We start from the raw sequence: 17,380 nt of genomic DNA, 5'->3' as shown, positions 1-17,380 counted from the left end.
AGAGACCCTGAGGAGTAATCTCATGCCCCAAGAAATTAACACGGGTTCTACACCACTGTGCTTTCTGAAAGGAAAGTTTTGCTCCGGCGGCCCTCAACTGTGTCAGAACATAACGGATCTCTGCTATGTGTTCCTCCACAGATGAACTTTTGATGAGGACATCATCTACATAAGCCAGGTTACCCCTCGTACCCAGGTCGGGCATGGCCTTATGTAGGAAAATATTGAACTCATTACCGGAGTTAAGGTATCCGAAGGGAGTCCGGGTCCATGTGTACTGCTGGCCCCCAAAGGTAAAAGCCAGCTTGTATTGGTCCTCCCTACTGACAGGCACGGTCCAGTATCCATTGGTCAGGTCTATTGCAGTGAATACCTGTGACCCCTGGATCTGGGCCAGCCCTTGGTCAATGTAGGGCAGAGGCCATCGGGAAGTATGGACCCGTTTGTTGAGCTCCCTGAGGTCGGCGCAGAGTCTCCACTGGCCGTTTGGCTTCAATATTCCCAGCACCGGATTATTGAAGGTGCTGTGGACTGGACGGATTATTCCCCGGGACTCAAGGTTCTTAATTATTTCAGTAAGGGACTCCATTGATGCGAGAGGCAAGCGATATTGCTTCACAAACACAGGAGTCATGCCAGGGTCCGTGGGGATTGTTGTGGTGTGGATGTCGGTGCGACCACAGTCATATGAGTCTACCGCAAAGAGATCTTGGAAATCCAAGAAAACTTGTTTCAACTTTTGCTTTTGTTCCAGAGTCACACAGGCATCAGCTAGGTTGACTCTCTCTTCCACCATCTGCCTGAAGCCTGGAAAGACTTCTGGTTTGGCTATCTCCGCGGCCTCCTCCAGCTGGGTGGAGAAGTCCCTGGTCAGAGTGCTGATTTGGACCGGAGGCTTCAGGTGGGAAAGGCAGCCCTCATGGACTTGGAAAATCACCTCATCCCTCCTGAAGTCACACGTCACATCTTCCTTACCATAGGGGCAGGAAGTGTACACCAGGAAGTTCCCCCCATGCCGGGTGAAAATCCTGTCTGGTGTTGTATTGTCCTCACTGTCACTGTCAACACAGTCCTTGGGGATTGGTCCTAACAGTTCATTTACAAGATCAATGGAGAAATGTCGGTCATCAACCGCCATTCCAATAATGGTGCCTGCGGCTAGAGTAATACTCTTTAAGTCGCTGTTATCCACCTCTATTAGAATGGTGTCATGTTCTATGTTGACTAATGGAGTCGGGTTTACCCCCAACCCTTGCTGTTGGAGAGAAGCATTTGGATGTATGTAAGCATCAGGGTTTTTCAACTCTTGTCCCCTTTTAACTTTCACTTCCAGGGAGAATTGTCGGGTCCTTTCTGGGATGGTGACTTCCTCTTTAACCTGAATTTCAACCGCATAAGGTAGCAATTGAGCTGACCTAAATGCTTTTTCTGGATCATCAAAGCCCATGGGATTATCCGCTAATCGGGACCAAGCTTTGAAGTTTATTAGGTCCAAACTAATGGCAAAGCGATTGAGAATGTCACTGCCTAAGTAAAAGGCGGCAGGGACGTCTCGCACGACCCAACAATTATGGACTATGCTCTTGTTGCCAATGGAGATTTTGAGCATACACCTGCTTGGCAGGAGATGTTTTGAATTGGGTGCTTCCAGGTCCATTTCCCATTTGTCTATCAGTTTGAAGGTGGGAATGGTTGGATCTTTTGGGAGTTGGCGGAACATGGCTTCGCTGATGAAGCTCTTACCGTTGTTCACACACACTCGAGCGAGAACAGAGTCCTTCCCATCATTTAACTGAACAGGGATGAACAACTGCTCTCCAATTTGCTGAACATCAGTCAGGCTTTGAGCTGATTTCACATCTTCCTGGACTATAGGAGTGGGAGTTTCTGATTGTGGATTGGTATAGAATTTCAGAGTGTTTCCTTCCAGCATGGAATACCACTTTAGACTGGAAGGAAGGTTGATTTTCAGAAATAGAGAGGACCCCCCATCACCAGTCTGTTGTCCTACTGCTATTACTGTCACGTCTGGAATTTGGTTGTTCTGGAAGTGAAATTCTACTTGGTCAGATTTTTGTTCAACCATGTGGCATGTGCCGTTTAAACTAACATGGTTGACACTCTGTTTTAATTTTATGGGTCGGCTAGTCTGAGTCCAGAGGACCTTGTTTACGCAATCTATTAGGGGTGACAACCTTCTCAGGAGGTCATTCCCTAGTAAACAAGGGGTGCCCTCTGGGGTCACAACTATGACCGGGTGTTTCAACTTATGTCGCCCGATCTTAATGTCCAAGTCTGCCGTCCCCTCGACGGGAATTTCCTTCCCGTCAAAGTTCTGCAGTTGTCCAGGAAGAGAGGTGAGAGGAATTTGGTAATTCTCTCCCCTTCCTGCATTCAGTTCGTCAAAGGCCCTTCTGGACAGAAGGGTAGCTTGAGATCCAGTGTCCACCAGTGCTGAGATTGTACCCTGCCCCTGTACTTGTACCGGGGCATAATATCTTCCCTCCTTCTCCTCAAGGGGGCACAGATAATGTACATTTTTGGACAACTGGTGGGCTAATTTTCTGGTTTTGGACATCGCTAGCGAAGAGATTTGGGCAGAATCTTGTGGAGAGCCTTGGGAATCTGGAAGAAAAATTTTGCAACTGGAGATCAGAGCCATTGTGGGTTCCCCTGGCTCCATTTCTGGGCCGCCCCCCCCTTTTTGGAGGCAATCCCCAGGATGGGTTTGAACCAGGGGATTTTCTTGCTGTTGGTTCTGGGATGAGATGGTGGGCGGCGGTAGCTCACTCTCCACATCTCCCCAGTCATGATTTGCATCCCTAGGGACCCATTTTTCTTTGGGAGGAGTTCCCCCCTCTCTGAAGGAGAAAATCCTTTTCCCAGGATCCTCTGAGGATCCCTCTCCCTCAAATTGGAAGATCTGTACCTCCTCCTCAAACTGAGTCTGTTTGGGTCTTTTGTTTCTCCTACCCCCCCTCTGCTCCTTAGGAGGCAGACTTTCAGGGGCAAGAGATTTTGTTTCCGGTTCCTGGGTTTCCAGGGGCTGTTTACAAGTGAGGAAGGAAGCTTCCTCCAAGGCTTTACACCCCCCTTCCCTTTGTGCCTCCTCCCTGGGAACCGGTGATTTATCGGGGTGCTGCCCCCGTCATTGTTCTGGAGCACCAGGTCCAGAGTTGGGTGCGTTCTGCGCTGGCACGCCGATCTGAGGGTTCTGCTGCGCCCTCAGTATATGACCCATATCCCGCGCCATGTTTTGAACCTGGCGCTCTAACTGGGAAACCCGCTCAGGCTGATACGGGGCCCTGTTTTCTCCCCTGGGCTGATCCCGGGAAGGGTAGCTATCCCTCCTTTGGTAATACCCCGGGTTGGGAAGATTTTGGTACCCCTCCACCCTTGGCCTCCCCTCTCCCGGATTCAGTGGTCTGGGCTCAGGGAATTGAGGAAAGAAGGATGGATGATTTTGGGGTTGGAAGTCGGGTGGATATCTGGGGAAAAAGTTCTGCCCAGGGTTTGGTACATTTCTGCCCTCCTGTGGGAAGTTTGGAGGGAAGTTCCCTGGGTTTGGTGCTTGGCTGGATCCCCCCCCTTGGGCTGGAGGAGTCCACACATAACCCAGGATGGGTCTGTTACCTTTGTAGCGAGGACTTACATAGTCAGGAGAGCGAGGGACCCCATTTGTGGGGCTGCCTCCCTGGCTCCCTGTCTGTGACTGGCCCGAGGACCTTCTGGGCCTAGCATTATTCGGTGCAGGTAGGTTTTTAGGCCCCCCCATCTCCAAATCCAAAACGGGGGTGACCTTTACCTCTGCCACCTTGGCAGCAGCAGGGGTGCTGTTGGCTTTGGGGTTTTTCTGGGCATTGCTTTTATTTTCTATGGGCTTCTGCACCTCATAGATGCGGGTAGCCTGTTCAATGACCCAGTCTAAAGATCTTTTCTCGTGAAAATCCCTCACGAGCTGGGTCATGATATATTTGGGCAAGGCATGGAAAAACGTGTTGATAAAATCACGGCTATCCGTGCGCACCCTTCTTGTGGTCTGTGCAAAAGCCCGCTTTAACTCCTGCACAAATTCTTGTGGGGCCTGATCCTCCCCACATTGCAAATTGTAGGCTGCCTTGCGAGCCTCTTGAGGATTTCTGTGAACAGAAAAATGTTTCAGGATGGCCGCCTTATAGGTGGACCATCTTAAATGATTTTAGTCCTCCAGCCCCGCAAAGAAACTGGAGTATTCCGGGGAGAAGGTCCACTTTACGTATTGAATGCAGCTTTGGCTGTCCTTCAAATGGAAAGTCTCCATCATTTGTTCAAACAACTCTAAGTGCTCCCAAACAGAATACTTAGAGTTCTTATGGTAAGGCGTGATGACGCTCCTGATCGCCTTAATCTGCTTTAAGGGGTCCTTAAGCAAGGCCCTTTTTGCCTTATTGGCCTTTTTGGTTCGGGTAACCCTTGTCCATTCTTCGTCGGACTCAGAGGCACTGCTCCCAGAGGTTCCCGTCTGTTCTTCCAGGTTTTCCCGGATTCTGCGAGCCTGGGAATGGCTGGCAGAATGTGGGGACCTGGTCTCCTGTGTCCTGCGCAGTTCAGAGGAGTCTTCAGATTCCTCCTTGCTGCCAGGATTGGATGGGTACCCCCTCCACTGACCTAACTGGGCAGAGGTTTTCAGGATGCCCTTAATGGGCCTACTCTCCTGGGGTTCCCCACTGAACTGTATTGTACTTGGGTGCCCATACCCGGATGCCCACCCCTCCATTCCTGAGTGGTCCTGGCCTATGAGCCCCATGCTTCTGGCTGGATAGTAATCTGCCATCCCTGTGGCCCTGTGCTCATGTGCGCCAGGGGACATGGGGGTGGCAGAGTTCAGGGACTGGGGAAGATGAAGGCCCCTGGTGTTAGGGCTCCTGCGGTTATGGTCAGGAGTCTCTCTTTCCCAGCGGACCTCATCTCTATCCGCCCCTGCTCCCTGTTGCAATGCAAGAGCCTGCATTTGTGCTTTCAGTTCCTCTGTTAAGGCCTTACTCGACTCTATCAGTTTCTCCTGCATCGCTACCTGCTGTTGGAGCCTATCATTGTGTTGGCAGAGGGCCTCATTTTCCCTCTGTGCTTCCTGGTTGGTCCTGGAGAACTGGGCCAGTCTTTGCTGCAGGAGGGTTACCTCCTGGGCAATGTCCCTATTGGCCTGCTCCTTTCTTGCTAGAGCATCCTCCACCCTTCTGGTGTGCTCTACCAAGTTCTGGTTTTCTTTTTGGAGGTCACCCAGTCCCTGGTGGGCCAGGTGATTTTCTTCCATTTTTCTTTTTAAATGGCAGACTTCCTGGCCTATGGCGTCTCTTTCCTGACTAAGAGCCTGCATTTGTGCCGCCAGGTCGTCCCTTTGCCGTTGAAAGGCACCAGCTTTCTGGCGCTCCTCATCAAACTCTGCCTGGGTATCCAGGTCTTTCAGAATTAGTTTGTTGCTCTCTGCCTTCACTCTATCTAGGTGGCCTTGCAGGGTGACTACCTGCTCAGCACATACCCTGTTGAAGTCTAGCTGTTGCTCCAGCTTTTTCTGGCTTTGCAGTAGGGAGTCCAAACCTTCTTGGTGTTCCTTCTGCAAGGCCAGAAATCTGGTATCCTGTTCTGACTTTTCCTTTTGCAGTACATCCATATCCTCCTTTATTTTAGTAATGTACAGTCTGCTGTCATTTTCTGACTCCTGGCTCCTCTGCAGCCTCTGCTCAGAAGAGTCCAGATCAGATTGGACCTTCTGTAATTCCATCTGTTGCCTATTTGCCAGATTTTGGCTTTCAGCACATCTATCCTGCATGTCTCCCATATATAGGTACAGGTATGCTGCTATCCTGGCAATCTTATTGTGTTCCTCTTTGGCTTTAGGAGCCATATATAGTTCACTCAGGGCCTCATGTAATGGACCCTGATCTCTCCATAGGTCTGACCCTGTTTCCGTGACCTGTTGCATGATGGCCTGCAACCAGACTGTTTGGTCCTGGTGAGTCCACTCACCTCTCACAAATAACTTATGTAAGAAGTGCTCTCTGGCTATTTTCATGTCTACTAAGGCCGTCATTCTAGAGATTGGTCTCTGTCCTGACTTACAGAAGTTAGTATTTTATTTTTGCAGAACAGAACTTTTCTTGGAGTGTCCCTTTTGAGGAATGCTTCACAGCGTAATGCAGCGTGGTGATCCGACCGGATGTATGTATCCCGTCAGTTAGCACACTGTATTAAGCTGCACAACTGGTAAATCTAACCCAACGTCTCGGCTCGAGCCCCCAATTTGTAAGAGGATTCAATTCAGCACTACAGACAAGTTAACGCCTAGTCTAGAATACTGAATGAAAACCCTTATTGATATATCTTTAGGTCCAGTTCATGCGTTCTGGATGACTACCCTTGTATAACACCCCTCTCTTGGAATCCCCCTGACCCCACTGAGCCAAGAAGCGGTTCTGTTTTGCAAGTTTAAAAGGTTTATTTGATAAATTAAAATATAGATATCACACTTTATAATAAATTAATAATTGAATATCACACTTTATCTGATATGGGAAATATTAACAACGGAGAATCTGGCACTAGCACACTTCTTTATAATGACTAATGAGTGGACATGAAATGAATAAGGTAGCACACTGGTAAATGGTACAACAGAAAAAGGTGGTAAAGAATGCTTTATGTAGTTCAAATGGATATAATGTTGAATAAAAATGCAATACAGAAAATACTCAATATGATTTCAACAGACAATGTAATCACTTTTCTCTGGCAAGCCCTTCCCCCCCTTTTTATGCAATGCAAGGAATGGAAGGAAGCACACAGTTCTCAGAAATGCAATCAACTGTAATTCAGTTCACCCCAGCAAGCTTAAACAACAGAAAACAGATAGGAGTTTTGAAATCACAGGCCCAAACTGCTTTGATATGTGCTGGCAATGAATGAGAAATATGCTAAATTTGCTTTTAATTCCCCTTTAGAGGTTCAGGATGAGTGGTATCTAGTTAATATTAGTCCAGGCTCACACTAGCAATGATGCCGGAATGATTATCAGGTCAAACGAATTTCTAGCAAATGGAAATCAGCATCAGCAGTTTTTTTACATGTGAAGAGATTGCAAATCGCGGCAAAATTCGCGGGTGCGTGTTCCGCGATTGCGGTAAAACTATAAGGGGTAGGGATGTGGTTCTAGGTTCCTAGGAAAGCCTGGGATCTCAGCTTCCAAATAAAAGTTATTGCAAGTCTCTAACCCAAACGGTTGCGGAGATATGAGCAATTTAGTAAAGGTCGTTTTTGGTTTTGTAAATTTTAAACGCACACTTTTTCAAAATGACAAGTGACAAATTTTTGCAGCTAGAATGACAGGTGACAGCTAGGAGGCAGTTCTACTTGGGTTAAATAAATTGAATTAGATGAATTCAACTAAGAGATGTGTTCTGAGTTTGCTAAGTACTCACAAGAGATTTTGAACAGGAAAGCGACTTGTCACGATCTGGTCAACAGTCTGGTCAGGTCTTTCCGGGTTCTGCTCACAGCGCCTGGTCTGGTCTCTCTGCTAGGCACAGCACTGCTTTCTCTCTGGGTTCTGCTCACAGCTAGGCACAGCACTGCTTTCCCTCTGGTCTGGGTTTTGAAGTCTCTAGTTTGGCTTTCAGGAGGTTGATGAATTTGAAGTCTGGATCTCTGGATGTTGTCTGGTCCAGCAAAGTGCGCTGCAGCAAATGGATTTTCAGCCCCCTACCTAAGTTTCAGTGGTCCATTTATATGTTCTCCAAGTGGGTGTGTGTGTCGCATCACTAGCCTTGCCCCTCTCCACTTGCCATTGGTCCAGCTTTCATCCCTTACTTGATTGGGGGAATGAAATGAAGTGTCATCATGATGAGGTCTGTTTATGATACAGAGAACCCACCCCTGTCAACTTTATACACAATCTATATCTGACCTAAAAACATATTTGCACAGGTACACATTTGATTAAAATCACATATACATGGTGTGGCTGAATTTAGCCATGTCTCTGTCCAAATGTGTTCATCCTAAGAGCTTGCATTCAAAAACGGCCACTTCTAGCACTTATTCATGTGCTGCACAACATTGGATCTCCATTAATTTTTACACAACTGTTCCTCACATATCTACCCACATACCAATGCATTTTCGTTTGTCTAGCTGAAACAGGGAGTCTGTAATATTAATAAACAATGGGGTTTTGCCCCAGAACATCACTCAAATTCGAGTTTGGCCTTGAATGAAAGGTACATTTTCTTAATTAAAGCTCTCAAAGTTATACATTTCTGTCATTTGATTACAAAGAGTTATCAGTGTTTTTGTAAAATATATATTTTACTTCCAATTCAATCCTCAGAGTGTTGAGGTCCGCCTCCAAGACTTGGGTGGGTCAGTCCTCTGGGCAGGCAGGGCTTTGTTGACATTAAACAGTTCAGAATTAACATATTCCTTTCAGAGGAAAGGGTCCTTTGTGTGGTCTCTGGGAAGCTCCCAGCCAGTCTGCCTTCTATCAATCAAGAGGTCATGTGAGATTCTAACTCCTGGTGTGAAGCTTCTGGAGGTGAGAGGGTTTCCCAGGCTTCAGGCCTCTGGGAACAGCATGTGGCTAATTTTTTAATTAAAATGCAGCCTTTGAAGTCAGCTGAGTCAAATCCCTTTGTACAGCAACTGCACTCAGTTCTCCAGTCAGAGTTTAGACCGCTAGTGCCGCCTAGAGGATTTTGTTGGCACTGCATGCAACTTTGGGATTTTCTTGGATTAATGCATTCTAAACACACACAAAAAGGGTTGAATCTTTAAAGTGGTCCAATGAGTCACGATTTCAGCAACTTTTTGACATCAGTAAAAGTGGATTTTGTCAACAAAGACCTTTCTTTACACTGGTGGGTGGCAAGTTAGGTAACCATTTTGGTGTGCGCACAACTGCGCAGCTGTCCTGGATTCTGGGATGAAATGATGGGCGGCGACAGCGCATCCCCATCTTTACCCACTCCAATTATTTATTTTTGTTCTGGGGCAAAATGATGGGCAGCGACAGCTTAATCCCCATATTTACCCCGTCTAATGATTCCACATGGGTCAAAACAATGGTTTCAGACTACTGTGCGGGTAGTCCAATGGTGGTTTTAGGCAGCGTCCTTCTGTGCCCATAACATCGGCAAAAATGGGTGGCAGCCTATTCTTCCTGCATTTCCCGGTGCATTTTCTGGGAAGCTCTGGTCATCATGATGTTTTCATGTCAGTACTGCACAGTTTTGAGGTAGGGCTAGGATGCATGGGTAAATACATCCCACAAGCCATTTAACAGCTTTCACAACAGGAGGACAATTCGAGGGAAAATTGGTAACCCTAAGATGGAGGTCAAGAAAGACATTCCTATATGAAGATGAATATGTGAAGACACAGAATATGTAGAGGGAACTAGCATGGATGAGCTGAATGAATTTAGAGTCAACACCAAGAAAATGCAGATTATTGTGTACACCCCAACAAGGGCTGGTTCCAAACGATATCTTTAGTCGATCAATCAGGTTGAACTGCAAAGAGTGGCACATTATACATACCTGGAAATGTGTTTTTAGGGTAGTAATAATGTGAGAACCCAGCTGGAGTGGGTGGAGAGGAAACTTGACACAGTCATAGCTCAAACAAAATTAATCATGTTCAAATATGGAAAATTTTATATGGGTTGGAAACCCTTCCAATTTCTACTCTTTTTCAATTTGACCGATAGGAAGCCAGATTTTGGAAACAGATTCTCTTTCTCCCAGGTTGTGTGCCGCATGCCTGGATTAGGTACAAACTGGGTCTTGTTTCCCTCCAAGCACTCTATGACTGGAGTCTCTGTTCCCTCTTCAGGAAATGTCTCATATCAACCATTGATGATGTTACACTGCGGTTACTCTCTGCCTATATGTTTGGAACAAAAGATCGGTTCATGACAACCTGGGTAAATGGTTTGTCAAATCTTGGGCACTGCTGACATAACCATTGAATTGTTGGTCTCAAATCCTGATAAAGCTAAAGAGAAGTTATATTGTGCCGATTGGATCAATACTTGCGATTTATGTATGCAATATCAAGCAGGTGACGCTAGTAAATTTCCACTAAAATCATTGCGCATCCTTCCTCCCTATTTGTTGAGAGCACCTACACGAGCCTATAGACTCGCAATTACATGTTTACGGTTTAACTTATGGCACACAAAGGAGGTGCTGACAAAATGGCACCTAATGTTACCTAGTGATAACTTCTGGCGCTTCTGTACCATAAAGAGGGGTTCCAGAGACATTAGAACATCTGATAACCCAGTGTCCGTGCCTGAGGAACAGTAAACAAATTCATTTTGTGAAACATTGTAAACATTTGGGGAATCTTGAGGAGAAAGCGTGTTGGTCTACTATTATGAGTTGCTCTCAACTATCGATGCAATTGGCCACAGTGAATTTTCTAGCAAGTTTACAACTGGTACCAGATTCCAGTGTATAGTGTACCAGAATGTGATTGTTGCACAAATCTCTAATGTCTAATCAAGTAGTAACTATTTCGGAGCAGGTGCTAGAAGTAATTGATGACCGTTTCTAGAAATGCATCCATATGGATATGGTATTTAGACTTAGATCATGGAATGTGATGACATGAGATTGCTTTTTTTGTTGATTCAATAATGTGTATATACATATATATATGGTTTCAATATGATTATGAATATGTATATGAAAAAAAAAATTGAATGTTTTGCTTTTAGATTATGAATTTGTAAATTTTTATGTAATGATATTGTAAGGTTGATTAATTTCAACTAAATCAATAAAAAATTATAAAATGCTCTTGTATACACACAGTGGCATGTCTGGGGACCAGATAAGGATAGTTGAGCACAAATTATTTAATTGTGCAGACAATTGGGAAACACCAGAATTGCCACGATGTTGGGAAAGACAGAAAATGTTGGTATGAAATGAAATGATATTTTATTTATATCGCGTTCGTACACAAGTGTTTAAGAGCGCGACCAGGCAAAAAGGGAGGGAAACAAGGGAGAGAAAAAACAGCGATTTTACTAGGACCAGTGACATTTAAGAAAGCGCAAGTGCATGGGAAAGAAAAATTGGGGAAAAGTGCAAGAAGGGGGGCGGGGGGAGTGGAAAGTGCAAAGCAGAGGAGAGAAAACATAAATAAATATCAAATAGAATACATAATAAATAAGGGTTTTAAACCATGGTAGTGCAGCCAGCAAGTGGCAGGTGAAAGTTAGTCAGAAAGGTATATCTGATATGTGCAGATGAAACGTGGGAGGGGGACTGTATGGGTACAGATACAGAACCCAAGTGCAGGTGGTGGCCTGGAGACAGTGCAGGAGGGTTGCAGGGTGAGCAGATACCTGGGCCCGAAAGAACAGAGTGTGGCCAGGTGCACCATGCCATGAGAAGAAACAGATCAACAGGGGAGAAGGGGGGCAAAGGCAGAGGCAAAGAGGAAGGTCTTGAGAAGTTTCCGGAACCAAAGATGTTTTTCCTCAAGTTTCAAGCTGGCCGGGAGGCTATTCCAAAGGGAGGCACCAGCCGAAGACAGGGATCTACCCCAGCCCATTTTTTTGCAAAACGTCTAACCCTGAGGGAGTTAGAAGTAGAGGAGTGAAGGGCTTGAGAGGGGAGGTATTTACGGAGGGATAGTTGAAGGTATATTGGACCCAGGCCCCAGAAAGCCTTATGGACAATGCAGAGGGTTTTAAATTTAATCCTTGCATCCACTGGGAGCCTTTGAAGGGATTTCAAGGCTGGAGAGATACAATCCCAGGGATTGAGGGAAAGGACAAGTCTCGCACACCTGTTCTGGATTAGTTGTAGAGGGCGGAGAGTGGAGGCAGGTAGATTTAGGAAGAGGCTGTTACAGTAATCTAGTCTGGAAAGAACCAGAGCTTGGGAGACAGTGAGCTTTTGAGGGAAGGAGAGTAAAAAGTAGAGTACCTCTAAGGAGGTGAAGTAAAAAGTTAGATTTTTTGGAGACATCAGAGATGTGTGCGGAGAAGGAAAGTGTGGAGTCAAAGATAACCCCAAAGTTCTTAGCCGTGGCCTCCCTTGGCCCTCCTGGGGGTGGGAGGAGGGCCAAGGGAGGCCGGCCAGAGAGTGAGAGGAAAGGATGGAGATGGTGTACCAATAAGGAGGATCTCAGTCTTGTTGGCATTTAGACATAGATCATTGGCGGCACACATATTTTGAATGGCGATTAGACAATCGGAAATGAGGAAAGGAGAGAAGGAGGCTGAAGGAAGCCTGAAAATGAGTTGGGTGTCGTCAGCATAGCGCTGGAAAGTTAAGCAGAACATTGAGATGCAATAAGCGAGAGTTGCCAGGTATTGGTTGAAAAGCCAGGGCAAGAGGATAGACCCCTGGGGAACACCACATTTGGAGAGGGAGATAGAAGATAGGAAGGACCCAAGTTGTACCTGGGAGGGTCGATCAGAGAGAAAAGAGGTCAGCCAGGCCAGAGCCTGATCAGTGATACCAAGATTGTCACAAAGACGATTGAGCAGGGTGGTATGGTTGATCGTGTCAAATGCATAGGAGAGGTCAAGTAGGATGAAGACAGAGGGAATGTTAGAATCGAGGTTGGAGAGCAGGTTTTCACGGATGTTCAGGAGAGCAGTTTCCGTACTTCTGGCAGTTCTGAAGCCAGATTGGTAGTCATGGAGGGAGACAACAGAGTCGGAATGGAGATTAAGCTCAGAGATGGCCAGCTTTTCCAGAAGCTTGCCCAAAAGGGGAGTAATTTGAAATTGGGCGGTAGTTTGCCGGACATGACGGATCAGCAGTGTATTTCTTGAGGAGAGCATGCACAAGGGAGTGTTTAAGAGGGGTGGGGAAAGAGCCAGAGGCAAAGGGGAGGTTGCAGAAATCAGCAAGGGCTGGCGCAAGGGTGTCAATGTGGTCCTTAATGGTTTTAGAGGAACAGGGATGGACCTGTTTTGATGAGGTTTTCATAGATCGGACTTGTCTAGATATCTCATCAGGAGAGAAAAGAGGAAAGGAGGAGAAAGGGGGATGAGGGGTAGCTGAAGGAGGGTCAGCAGGCTGAGAAGGAGAGGGAGGAGGAGGGGGAGCGGAGGAGAGGGTGGGCAGGATGTCCTGGGCTTTAGAGATAAAGTGAGAGGCAAGGGCATTGCAAAGATCCTGGGAGGAGAGAGGAGGGATGGATACTGCAGCAGAGTTGGCCAGCTCCTTGCAGATTTTCAAAAGTTCGGGCGAGTTGTTAGATGCCGCAGAGACGCGGGCTTGTATGTGGACTCTCTTCTTAGCGTGGACAGCAAGTCGGTATTGCCATTGGAGCAGGCGGCAGGCCAGTTTGTCAGAGGATGAGCAAGAAGCCCTCCATTTCCTTTCCGCCGCCCTACACTTCGTTTAAGTGTATCTAGGTCAGAGTCGTACCAAGAATTGCACTTGGCTTTGGACTTCAAACGGATCCTCATGACGGGGGCAAGAGTATCAAGAGTAGCAGAAATAGAGGAGTAGAGAAGAGAGAGGGCTGTGTCAGGGTGTGAGTCAGCCTGGGGTGGACGAGGTGGGGAGAAGGTTGCAGCAGAGGCCTCGACTGACACACGCTTCATGAGCCGGATATCTGAGAAGGTGAGTGGACTTGGCTTGGGGGGAGGAGATGGAGAGATGAGAGGAGAAGAGGCAGTGATCACTCCAGGAGAGAGGAGTGGTAAGGGGGTAGAGAGGGGGAGGCCAGATGAGATCAAGACATCAAGTGTGTGGCCAGCCAAGTGAGTCAGGCTGGAGGGAAGGATGGAGAGGGAGAGTGTATCGCAGAGGTCGCGAAAGAGTGAAGATGAGGGACAGGTAGAATCAAGATGAATGTTGAGGTCACCAAGGAGGAGAGGTTGAGTGGTGGAGGCCAAGAGGGAAGAGGAGAGGTCAGCCCACTCAGAGAGAAAAGAGGTGATTTAACCAGGGGGCCGGTAGAGAGTAGCAACAGTAAGAGAGTGGTTAGGAGAGAGAGAGAGCCTGCAGACTAGGCATTCAAATGAGGAGAAAGCTTTAATGGGAATGAGAGAGGAAGGGATCCACTCAGGGAAGATAAGGGCTACACCCCCTCCATGCCGATTGGATCTGGGAGCTGAGAGGATCTTGTAGCCGTTGGGGAGGAGAGTGTCAAAACTCATGATAGAACTGGCTGTGAACCATGTCTCGGTGAGACCGAGGACATCAAGGTCGAGTTCTTCTAGGAGGTGACAGATGTTACGCAAGTGTTTAACGGCCGAGCGAGAATTTAGTGTGGCGAGATGGAGAAGGATGCCAGACTTAAAGACCTTCCGAGGAGGGGTACAGATCGTAGGTACGCCCTGCGGAGGTGTGGAATGACTTTGAGATGGGGCAAAGGAGGAGGCGGAGGAGGGCAAGGTAGCCAGAGGACGAGAGTAGGGGACAGCTGGAGATGAGAGGAAGTTGATGAGGCGAGGGAACTGCGAGGAAGAGGAGGAGGTTAGCCTGAGGGCCTTGCACCATGACAGTACCATTTAGATAGATGTTAATAAAGACTCTAGAGGGGGGCGTGGCTGGCGCGCATGGCTTAAGGACGAGACTTGCCAGCGCTCCTGCCCGGGATCCTGATACGGACCGAATGGTTCGACAAATACTCAACGAACAGTCATGAAATTAATAGCACCACAGATAGGAACTGTTTTCCAACACTCAACACACGCAGCGACGCGGAGCAGGCAGCCCGTGGGGGGAAGGGAGCTCAGGCGGCTACCCTCAAACTGACCCAACAAGGGCTCCCTAAGAAGCACCAACGACCGCCGCGAGGAACGGACACTGTCCAGCGGGACCCCTGCTGACGAGGTGTGGAGGGAGAGCCCGTGCTGCAAACGCCCGGAGCGGGCTGGAAGAAGAAACCCGCCGGGATGACAGGCCCAACAGACCTGCACAAGAGGCGGATCGACCTCCAGGGACCGCAGGAGGTACGGGCGGAGACCGAAAAAAGGACTGCAGCCCAACACAGAACGGTGAGCCTGGCTCTGGCCGCATCCTGCTAGGAAACGAGGAGGCCAGTAGAGCGACAGAACGGAAGGGGCCCGGGCGTAATCCGGATAGCCCGGGGGGGCGCTGCAACAACGTAGCAACGTACGTGCAGAAGGTAGGCCCCACACGAGGATTAACCCCTATGTTGCATAAACTCCGGCAGCCCGCACCCTAAACCCCAAGAACATGGCCACCATCCAACGGACGGCCCAGCAACACTAGCGCTGCGACAGCCTGGAAGTAGGAAGACACAGGCACCAAACCTACCACCTGGGAACGGAAGGAAAGCGGCACCATAGGGGGCAAGACACTGAGAAAATCAAACCTCTTCAGAGGGCTCTGGGCCCAGAAGGTTAGCGCACCCCAGGCCCACAGTAGCAAAGGCTGAGACAGCAAGGGGCTGAAGCCACGACTGTCCAGCTACAGAAAGCAATCGCGGCTGCCGCCAATCCGGAATAACACTGTTCTGGGCACGCACAATAGTGTGGAGAAGCAACACACTTCAGCGGCCAATAACACAATGACCACCTGATCCTGAAGTGATAGCTGTTGAAATCGCAGCCAGTGGACGAGCGAGCACCACCAACACGAGGTAGCGAACTGAATGCCCAGAGACAGGAGATGTCACCCCCCAAGGGCAAAGCGAAAACTGCAACAATGGACTCCTACACGACGGTTAGACCCAAACAACAGCAGGAAGCAAGGACTGCAGAGGAGCTACCGACCCAGGAAGAAGAACCTATGAACGCGCAAGTACTGCAGGCCATAGCAGCGTTACGCACCTCTATTGAAACTAGAATAGATTAAGTAAAATCGGACATGCAGTTGATAAGGCAGGATGCCCGCAATCTCACCGAGAGAGTGACCACAGCGAGGCTGCCCTACACGACAATGTAGAAAGCACGACGGATCTCAAATCTAAGGTCCAGGACCTGGAACTGAAGGTAGCATGGCTGGAGGCGAGGTCGGAGGATGCGGAAGGGCGAGCCCGCCGCAACAACATTCGAACCCTGGGGGTCCCGGAGGGAATGGAGGGCCCGGACCCAACAGAATTTATTGAGACAATGCTACAACAGGAAATTGGGGCCAGCAACCTGACCCAGGGATTCTCGATAGAACGAGCCCACAGATCTCTGCCAAAAAGACCTCCCCGGGCTCACACCCACGCCCAATGATTGCAAAAGTCCTACATTTCCGCGACAGAAAGACAATACTGCAATTCTCGAGAGAAGGAGGGGAAATCAAGAGACAGGATGCTAAGATACTCATGTATCTGGACTACACTCCCATAGTGCAAAGGGCAAGGAACTCATTCATCCCGGTGAAAGCAAGACTACGAGAACTGAACCTCAAGTACATGCTAATGTACCCGTCGCGCCTCAAGGTAATATACAAAGGAAAAGCCATCTTCCTAGAAACTCCCGCGGCGGCGAATATGTGGCTCGAGCACAACAACCTTGCAGATGACAAAGAAAGGACAACGAAGGAGATCACAGGCCACTGAACAATCAAAAGCAACAGGAAACGACTGATGCTCGCACAATGCAGGAAAAACTGCGGCACCACACCAAGAACCACAGTAATATGAAAGCAACACCGGGCAGGAGCGCACCAGCACACACGAGCGCCGATGATGTCGACACACCCCTTCAGGAAACGTGGAGGCCAACCACCAACACTCAACCCGCACCGGGAGGCCTGGAAATGCGCTGCAAGTTCGAAGCAACTGCTGGGGGCAGTTCAAAGTTGCACAGTTTGTTGTTCTCATTCACTAGAATGAACGTCACTATTGTTGGTAAGTCTCCAGATGGACCGGGGGAGAGGAGGGGAATTGAATGGAAGACGGGGGGTCTGGGCTATAACCCACGTACAGGAAGGGGCTTCAACACCAGAGCCGCGACCACAAATGAGGCAGAGGGGGATGCAGGACAAACGTAATATCTCTTTTGAACCACCATGACATCAACAGCAATTAAATTAATGACATGGAATGTGAGGGGTCTGAGAACATACCTTCGCAGAAACAGAATTAAGACCTACCTATATAGAAAAGGGGTGACAATAGCACTGCTACAGGAGACCCACTGCACGGCAGACTCTGTGACTAAACTCCAAACTCACTAGGGGGGACAGGGATTTGGCACCACTTATTCCAAATATGTAAGAGGAGTTTACACCTGGATACACCCACAGCCCCCATACCGCCTGGTCAAATCAGAGATAGACCCGGAAGGCAGATTCGTGATGTTATGGGGGCACATTGAACAGACGGAATTATGCATCATGAACTCCTACTTCCCCAACAACAACATACCGGCCCACTTGAACTCACTGTATCCCAGAATTACGCA

The sequence above is a fragment of the Ambystoma mexicanum genome, chromosome 2q (genome assembly GCF_040938575.1).
Source record: "Ambystoma mexicanum isolate Mex_15411 chromosome 2q, UKY_AmexF1_1, whole genome shotgun sequence".
Taxonomy (NCBI): Eukaryota; Metazoa; Chordata; class Amphibia; order Caudata; family Ambystomatidae; genus Ambystoma; species Ambystoma mexicanum.
Note: the sequence above shows the minus strand (reverse complement) of the source record.